Source organism: Lactuca sativa, chromosome 5 (genome assembly GCF_002870075.4).
Source record: "Lactuca sativa cultivar Salinas chromosome 5, Lsat_Salinas_v11, whole genome shotgun sequence".
NCBI lineage: Eukaryota > Viridiplantae > Streptophyta > Magnoliopsida > Asterales > Asteraceae > Lactuca > Lactuca sativa.
In genome coordinates this window covers 33,455,537-33,463,989 of record NC_056627.2, presented here as the reverse complement: position 1 = coordinate 33,463,989, position 8,453 = coordinate 33,455,537, and the positions used below count along the sequence as shown (strand labels likewise).

Below are 8,453 nucleotides of genomic sequence, written 5' to 3'. Positions count from 1 at the left end.
GCGTCTTGTCAGCCGGTTCACTTTTCACAGATGATGTTTCGCTTATGGAAGTGACTTCTTCTACAGGTATTTCTTTTGTACCACTAATTCTTGTAATGTCAAAGTTGTCAAGCTTGTTCAGCGGCTCTGGTACATATCTTTCTTTGGTTTTCCAGGACGTCCGCTCTGACAGACCAACTATTTCGTCGGCATTATCTATAGGAGCATACCAGAAAAACTCATCACGTCCATCTGCGTTGTCTTCGTTTACTATGGCAGTGAGTTCGGCTGTTTGATGGTCGGTTACTCCTGTGACCTTATATACCTGATTTGGTGTTGTTCTTACCTTTTGGTACACCACAGCCTTTTCTTCAAGAATCAGGGACTTATTTTGGGACAATCGAGCGAACTCCACATAATTTTCAGAAATAAGATTTTTGTGGTTTTCGGGTTCGCTCTTGACAAACTCAGAACAGTCGACTTCATCCTCTACAGAAATTTCACTCATATCATCATCCTCATTAAGTTCAGATGCGTTTTCAACATCAATTTTATTTTCTGAACTTTAGTTGGCATTCAATGAGTCGAATTTTTGTATGGTTTCGGTCCTTAGTTTCAGCATATCGTTTTCATCCAAAATATTTTTCAGCATGTCCTTATGGTCTTTGGACTTTATGAAAGATTCTATTTTGTCCAGAGCGTACATGTAAGTAGGATTTACATCATCAGACGATACAACACTTTCACAGTTGTATGCTTCAGCATCGATTTCATCCTCCTTAAACTCAAGGAAGGGCAAAATCATGCGATGTATTTTCTGCCCTATTTCACAATTCAGATGCAGTTGAGTAATGTTAGCATAAAGTCTTTTAGCAATCAGACAAAAAGCATTTCTTTGTTTTAGAAGTTTCAAATTGTCTCTTTGTAAATAAATGATTTCATCCTTAGACTTAATCAGCTCCGACTCCTTCAGCTCAATCCACATCCTTCGCTCCTCACTCTTGGATGACACCCTGCTTATTTGGTCAGTTAGGTTAGAATTGGTGACCCTTGTTTGAGTTAAACAACTATCGAGATTTGAGATTCTTGAATTTAAGTTTTTTAATTCCTTTTCATATGATTTCTGTGGAACTTTGAACGAGATAAAAAGAGATTGTACCTTCTTGATCAATTCATCAAGTTCATTGATCTGCACACTGAGAGGTTTTGTTGTGAAGCAAAAGTCCTCTCGCTCCTTGGTGTCCTCGTTTCCACCATCAGTATTGTATCCCCTTATGTGAGATACATCAGTCACCACCAAACACTTTCCACTGCTTTCACCGTCTCTTGTGACATACGCCTTTCCATGTGAAGGCTTTCTCACCTCATCATCTTCTGAGTCGGTTGACCACACCTGTACGCCACCGAACTTGTCATCCTTTGCCGAACCCTATATAATAAGAGCATTCATAGAAGGGTTAATAGCAGCTTTCTTTCTCTTAATCTCTTCCAGCTTTTTCATCAGGATTGCTTCTTCATCTTTCTCCTCATCTTTCTCTGCCATTTTCTTCATAACACAATCTTTGGCATAATGGTTCTTTCCTCCACAGTAATAGCAAGTTACACCAGAACCTCCTTCAACCTTCGCCCTTTCTTTGGTTCCTCTGTCTTTAGCTCCTCCTTTACCTTTTCAGAACTATAGCTCACCTTCCAATTTATGTTTTATTGGTAGGAAACCTCTTCTTCATGAACCTCTTGGGATTGGACACCATCGTAGCATAATCTTCTGACGTAAGATCATAGTCCTCTAGGTTCAGATCTTCGTCTTCCACTGCATTCTTGCTGTTAGACAGGAGGGCCAAGGACCCCAAACTTGAGACCACATTCGTCTCTTGCATGACAATCTTTTCTTGGGATTTTAGAATTCCCACCAGTTTTGCCAATGAATATGACTTGAACTGCTGATGAGCTTTAACTGTAGACACGACAGCTCTCTATTCGGATCTTAGGCCATTCAAAAAGGTGACCTTCTGCTCAATCAACTTCCTTTCTATATCATGTTTGATCATCTTGCTAAGAAGATGATTGAAGCGATCAAACGTCTGAGTGACAGTCTCATAAAAATTTTGCTTAAATTCTCCAAACTCAGACAAAAGCAAAGTCCAAATAGAGTGCTCAAAATCTTCATCTGTGGAGTACAGCTTTCACAGCCGATCCCATATTTCTTTAGCGGTACTGCAGGAACTCACCAACCTAAATGTATTAGATTGAAGAGCGAATCGGATCAGTCTCAATGCTTTGATGTTGCACTGAAACTTCTCCTTTTCGTCTTGAGCAATGTCTTAATCTTTTAACAGATCATTATACTCTTTCTGAGTTTTAATGATTCTGGATGTTCCTGAGTGAGCAAATGGTCCAGACACAATAGCTTCCCAAATAAGATACCCATTATCTTCAGATCCGATGACATAGTCTTCAAAATGATGTGCCCAAACTTCGTAATCTTGGGTGTAAAGAATAGGAATCTTTGTTGTTGATCCAATGATGTTTGAGATATTGATAGGATTAGTTTGAGAATCGTCCATGCTTGATCGTTTAACCTGTTTGAAAGATCAGACTTGTAATATGTAATATTAGGGCAAAACTAATAAATAATGAGATACGTCAATTATGGAGTGACGGCTCAATAAATATCAGTTAATGCGGAATAAACCCTAATCGCTTCTTTCACAGAAGAGATGTGTATGAATTACACAGCCTCCTACTCTGATACCAATTGATGAGTTAATAAAACTCTTTGATCGATTAGATCTTTATAACAGGTAAATTAAGAACGTAAAAACAGTGAGATAAAAACATAAGTATGGATCTGAATGTGTAGAATGATTTGATTAACTCAATCCTCAGCAGAGCTCGATGAAGAACTTCCGCTGTAGAGGATTCTAGGGTTACAAAAATAAGAACGATAAACTCTATGTAAATCTCAATCAAATCTTACGTTAAAGAATGCATGCAAGCATCTATATATAATAAACCCTACACAAAACTCATGGATGGACAGGCCCATACCGGAGACAAAACTGGACTAGCTAACAAGCCTAAAGATGCAACACTAACTGGACCTAACAGATGCAATGCAATTTAACTGAATCAATTGAACTAATTGTATTATACTATACTTAACTAATATGAATCGTAATATACCACCATACAATCCAAATGACCATTGGTAATTGTAGACTACTAGAAAATAAGTTCAAAACCATAAAATATGCTCAAAATCTTTCTTTACTCCCTTCCATGTTATATATTATGTATCCCGTGTACCCTTTACTACGTCTTCATATCTCTATAGTCGCTTTAAAAATTACTAACCCGATTTTATGTGTATATTCTTTGTATAATGTGAAAGATCCATCAAATGAAATAAACACGTACATTTATATGGTTTCAAATCTACAACTAATGTTCATGTTTTTCCATCAGGAATATACACAAGTTCAACCCCAAGCAACTGAACAAAATGTAATGCCCGGTTCCCAGGTAAATTGCTTAAAATTATAATTGTTTAATTATTTTGCATTTTTGTTAATTATGTTGGGTGTAATCAAGGTACACAGGGTGTACCTTGTCGAGACTTGGACATGGGGTTTTTTCCCATGGTATGATGGGCGTACCTAGAGTATGCAGGACATACACAAGTCAGGGGCAAACCCTATATTTCAGGGTTTGGATCCTATTTAAGCATGTTATAACCTCAAGACCTCTTATATCATTAGCCTCCTTCATCCCAAAGTAGTTCATACGAAACCCTAGCCATTTTTTAGAGAATATTGAGCCTCTTGTGTGTTTTGGTGTGCTTTTTGTGCATCTTGAAGAAAGAAGAACCCTTTGGAGAAGCACTTCTTGACTTGAAGCTTGTAGATCCAGACCTTGCTCACCTTGATCATTCTTTTGGAGATATAAAGTCCCAATCTTGTTAATTCATCTCTTCGATGTAGCTAGTTTAGGGTTTTTAGCATATTTTGGTCCTTTGGATTGATTCATGTGAGTATAAGATACTTCAGAAGCTTAGGATAGTAGTTCTTAATGTTTTTGACGTAACCAATGCATAAAAATAGCACATGGATGGATTTAGCTCAACCATGCATGATTTGATGGTTATAATATGAAGTAAGGATGTTAGAAATGGGTGTTAGGCCTTTTTCGAACATGAAAAGGCATCAAGTTGATGACTTTATCATTTAAAACGTATCCCTAGAGCAAGAACTATTATTTGGATGTTTGGACTTAAGACATTAAGTGCTTAATGTGAGTTTTGACCATCAGGGGAGTAAGTGGGGAATACGTATGCGTACGCTCAGCGTAATGCATTCAACTCCCGTTTTCCTTTGCTGTTAAGTGTTGTACGGGGGTCGTAAGGGTGGTATGCATGGCGTACTCTCCAGAAGACCTTTCAGGCTAATTTGGGCCTTAGGTTTTTGACCCATTCTTGGGTTTTGGATCTTTAGGGACTTGGGCTATGGTTAAATGGGTAAATTGAGGGAAGAGTAAAATGGTCTTTTATCCTTAGCATGAAAATGATGATTTTGGCCATTTATTATGGGGTTTTACCCTGATTATTTATTAGGGTTAATTTGGATATGTTCAGTGTGAGAAGTCGTGGTAGAAGCAGCTTAAAGGTGTGATTTGCCTATCTTCAGACTGAGGTGAGTTTCCTTACTCTACTTGTGAGTCGAAGGCACCAATATTGGCCCACTAGATTATGTTGTAGGATAGTAGTGGTATTTGTGGCACTTACTTATATGAATGCATGTGTTTTCTATCTTTGTCACTCTTGCTAGTATGACTGTATGCTTAGGTGTAGGGGTGAAACAGACTAGTACCAGTTGAAAGATACTGAAGGGGTCGGAAGGGACTCATGGGTGAAATAGACTCGTTACATGTTTTATTATGATATTTATGTATGATGTATGGGATTTAGTATTTAGGGAACTCACTAAGCTAAGTGCTTACGGTTTAATTTTATGTTTTAGGTACTTCCAGTTCGAAGGGGAAGGGCTCGGCCAGATCATAGCGCATCCACTTGTGTTTCCACAATTTTTATGATTTTGGGATTTGTACTTTGATAACTATTTTAACATTGACATACTTTAACGGTTGATTTGATGTGTTGATGGATTTTGGTTGATTTATAAATGAAATTTTTACTTATGATTTTTTGGACGTTACACAGTAGGTGTATGCAACTTACACACAGAATCCATAGAATTTAAAGTTTTCCTAATTGTCAATTTCCATGGCTCGACTAATGATGGTATATTGTATCAAAATAGCTAATTATGACATGATACCAAAAATGTCAAATTAAAAGCTCAATTTTCACAAATTTTACAACTTTTTATAGAAATGGTATTCAACATTTCATAAATCACCCCCACTTTTATATGTTTTCAAATTTAATCCTAACAAACAGTTCACTATCTCACCACTACAGATTCTATAGTAATCGTACAAGGTTGAATAAACCTCCACAACTGCCCTGACTTTTTATTTGAACACCTTTCTTCTAAAATTAAAGACAATCATGATGCTTTTTTCATGTTCAACAACAATTTCACCCAGTATGCCACTTATCTGGTTGATTCATTTGACACATTCACATAGTAAATTGAGTGATCATGGTAAGGTAGTGACATTGAATCATAACAAATTAAAAAAAAAACACACCTTGAACAAAAATAAACATTGAATTAGACCCATTTTAACAATAAATACTTGAATTAAATCAAATATTGAATAAAACACCACACATCGAATAAAAATCAAACCACACTTTGAATCAAAATAGACATGGAATCAAAACAAAAATAAACATTGAATTAGACCCATTTTAACCATAAATACTTGAATTAAATCAAATATTGAATAAAACACATAAAAATCAAACCACACTTTGAATAAAATAGACATGGAATCAAAACCATTTTAACCAGAAAATATACATATTAAATCACCAAACTAAATGAATAAAAAAGGAATTAAATCAAAACATATATTAAAAAATTTTTGAATAGAAACATGCATTAAATCAAAACACTTTTGGAGAAAATAAGTCACATTCTAAAATACATAAATTGTTTACCGAAAAAGGATTGAATCAAGACACGTAATCATAATTAAATCATTGGTTTTCAGAATCAAGACAAACAATCTAATCAATACGAGAACTCCAATGAATCAAAAATCCAATAAACATCCAAAATCAATTATTACTATAATCAAATCAACAAATCGTACAGAAAAATACACAAGCAAGGAATCAAAATAGAATAATTCGGTTTCAAACTCAATACAACTGATCCTATTTGATGAACAAAAACCGTAATTAAATCACCAATTTTTAGATTTTGTTTTAAAACTTACATGATAGAGTATGATGAACAAAGAATTCCACTGAATCTAGGGCAAAGCTAATCTGTCTTCGACTTTTTTTTTTAATCAAAATCTAGAGAGCAGGTCCTAAAAAAAGTTTTCTTTTGATAAATCAACACTAACGATATTTACTCCTACAATAAATAACATTAGTGACTAAATTATATAACTATATAACTTCACAATTTTACCCTTTTGAACACTTTTGTAGGATTGTATTTCCTTTTGTAACTATCTTGTATTAAGACAGAATCTTTAGTCTTTTCTCTCTCTTTCTTTCTCTCTCTCTCTCTCTCTCTCTCTATATATATATATATATATATATATATATATATATATATATATATATATATATATATATATATATATATATATATATATATATATATAGGGTTTAATTGAAAATCCATAAATTATAAAAACCCTAGAAAACATAGAAAATCAATAAGAAAATACATAAAAATAAAATAATATGTGATTTTAATGTTTATAAAGTCAAAATAAGGATTAGATATATCTCAAAGTATTTTATTTTATGCATTTCTATTTAATTTTTATGTTTTTTTGAATGATTTTTAGAGTATATTCGTTTTAATTTTCCACCCACTTCGTTTTTTTTGGTAATACTCTTTTTTTTTTCTTTGAAAAAAAACTGAAAAAACTAAAGTTCTTAAAATTTACTTATCTACAAAATAAACACAATCGTGAAAATTTGAAAAAAAAAAAAACAATCATTTTCTTATTTTCTTTTAGTAAAAACGCCCAAGAAAAAAAATTATCAAAAAATTATAAAAATTAAAAAGATACTTCTACTTATTCTATTCGCACCCTATATTTACCACTGACCCGACAACATCGCACTTCTTCAGTTTATGCTAATATTAGGTTAAAACCCGTGGAACCCATAGGTGTTAATTTTAAATAGAATTAAAAAATTGATTATGTAATAAAATAATATATCATTCATTGATAGTTATAATAGCAATGTATTTGTAACATTCTACCCAAAAAAACACAACATACTTAAAACTTTTACCAGTTACTTTCTTTGTTTTTGTATCAAAGTCGACAAGATTAACATAATAAAATGATTCCTCAATTCCATCGATAACAAAATAATAAACCTCATACAAATTTTCCATTTTGACCTTAGTAAAATGAAACCCACATTCTTTGTTCCGTATACAAAAATAAAGTCCAACCCAAAAATTCATTATAATCATTTTTAAATACAAGTGAGTAAACATTAATTCCAAACCATGGTAGCACTTTCAACCCTTCTCAACTTGTGTTTTATGAAATTGCTAATACCAAAGAGTAAATTTTGGTTAAAAAAATGTACTACCACATTCAATCAATAAATGAAAAGTATACAATCTTAGATCTTGGTGATTTTAATCTTTTTTTCATGTATTTTTTTTGTTCCTTACCAAAATGTTCTTCCTACTCTACCCAATCTAAAACTCTTTATAATTTATTTGAACAATCAAAAAATCAACAAATGACCAAATTACACTTTGTTTTTACTTTCCCTTGTAATTTCCAAAAATACCAAACTGCCGGCAATAATCAAAAAATTATTGAAACCATATTACTTCAATTTGAAAAAACCATTTTCTTGTATTTCGTCACTTGTCTCATTTTTGGGACTTGCATCATCTATTTTTGCCCTTTGCAAAAATAGCAATGTACTTTATAATTTTAAAAAAGAACCTAGTGTCATTTTCCAACCCTTTTGTATATTGCAGTTTTTTTAAACTATTTTAATTCTATTTGAATGTGATACAACTATGTTCACGTGCAGCTAGAAACAAAGGACCAAAACCAAAAATACAAACCAATACAATAGTACAATACCATCATTAATAGCAACCAACTACTAAGACCCCATAAACGATGTGTATCTATCAAAAAAAATTAAACATAAATATAACATTCTTTGATTGTCCATTGATCAGACATCGCTTGTATGCTAAAATTAAACCGTTAAGTCAAAAATAAAACACCACGTAATCGTCGTTTGCATAGAACATTAGAGGGGGAAAAAGGTCAAAACACAT

At 33.2% G+C, this 8,453-nt stretch overlaps 1 long non-coding RNA gene across 3 annotated transcripts in view; it reads right to left on the bottom strand.

Moving 5' to 3' along the window:
* Positions 1-8,198: 8,198 nt before the first annotated feature.
* LOC111878457 (uncharacterized) overlaps positions 8,199-8,453 on the bottom strand; it is a 2,134-nt gene continuing 1,879 nt past the window's right edge. For all 3 annotated transcript variants that reach the window (XR_002845761.3, XR_002845762.3, XR_002845760.3), the window contains exon 4: positions 8,199-8,453. This exon is cut by the window's right edge and continues 2 nt beyond it. This is a non-coding gene — a long non-coding RNA (uncharacterized LOC111878457).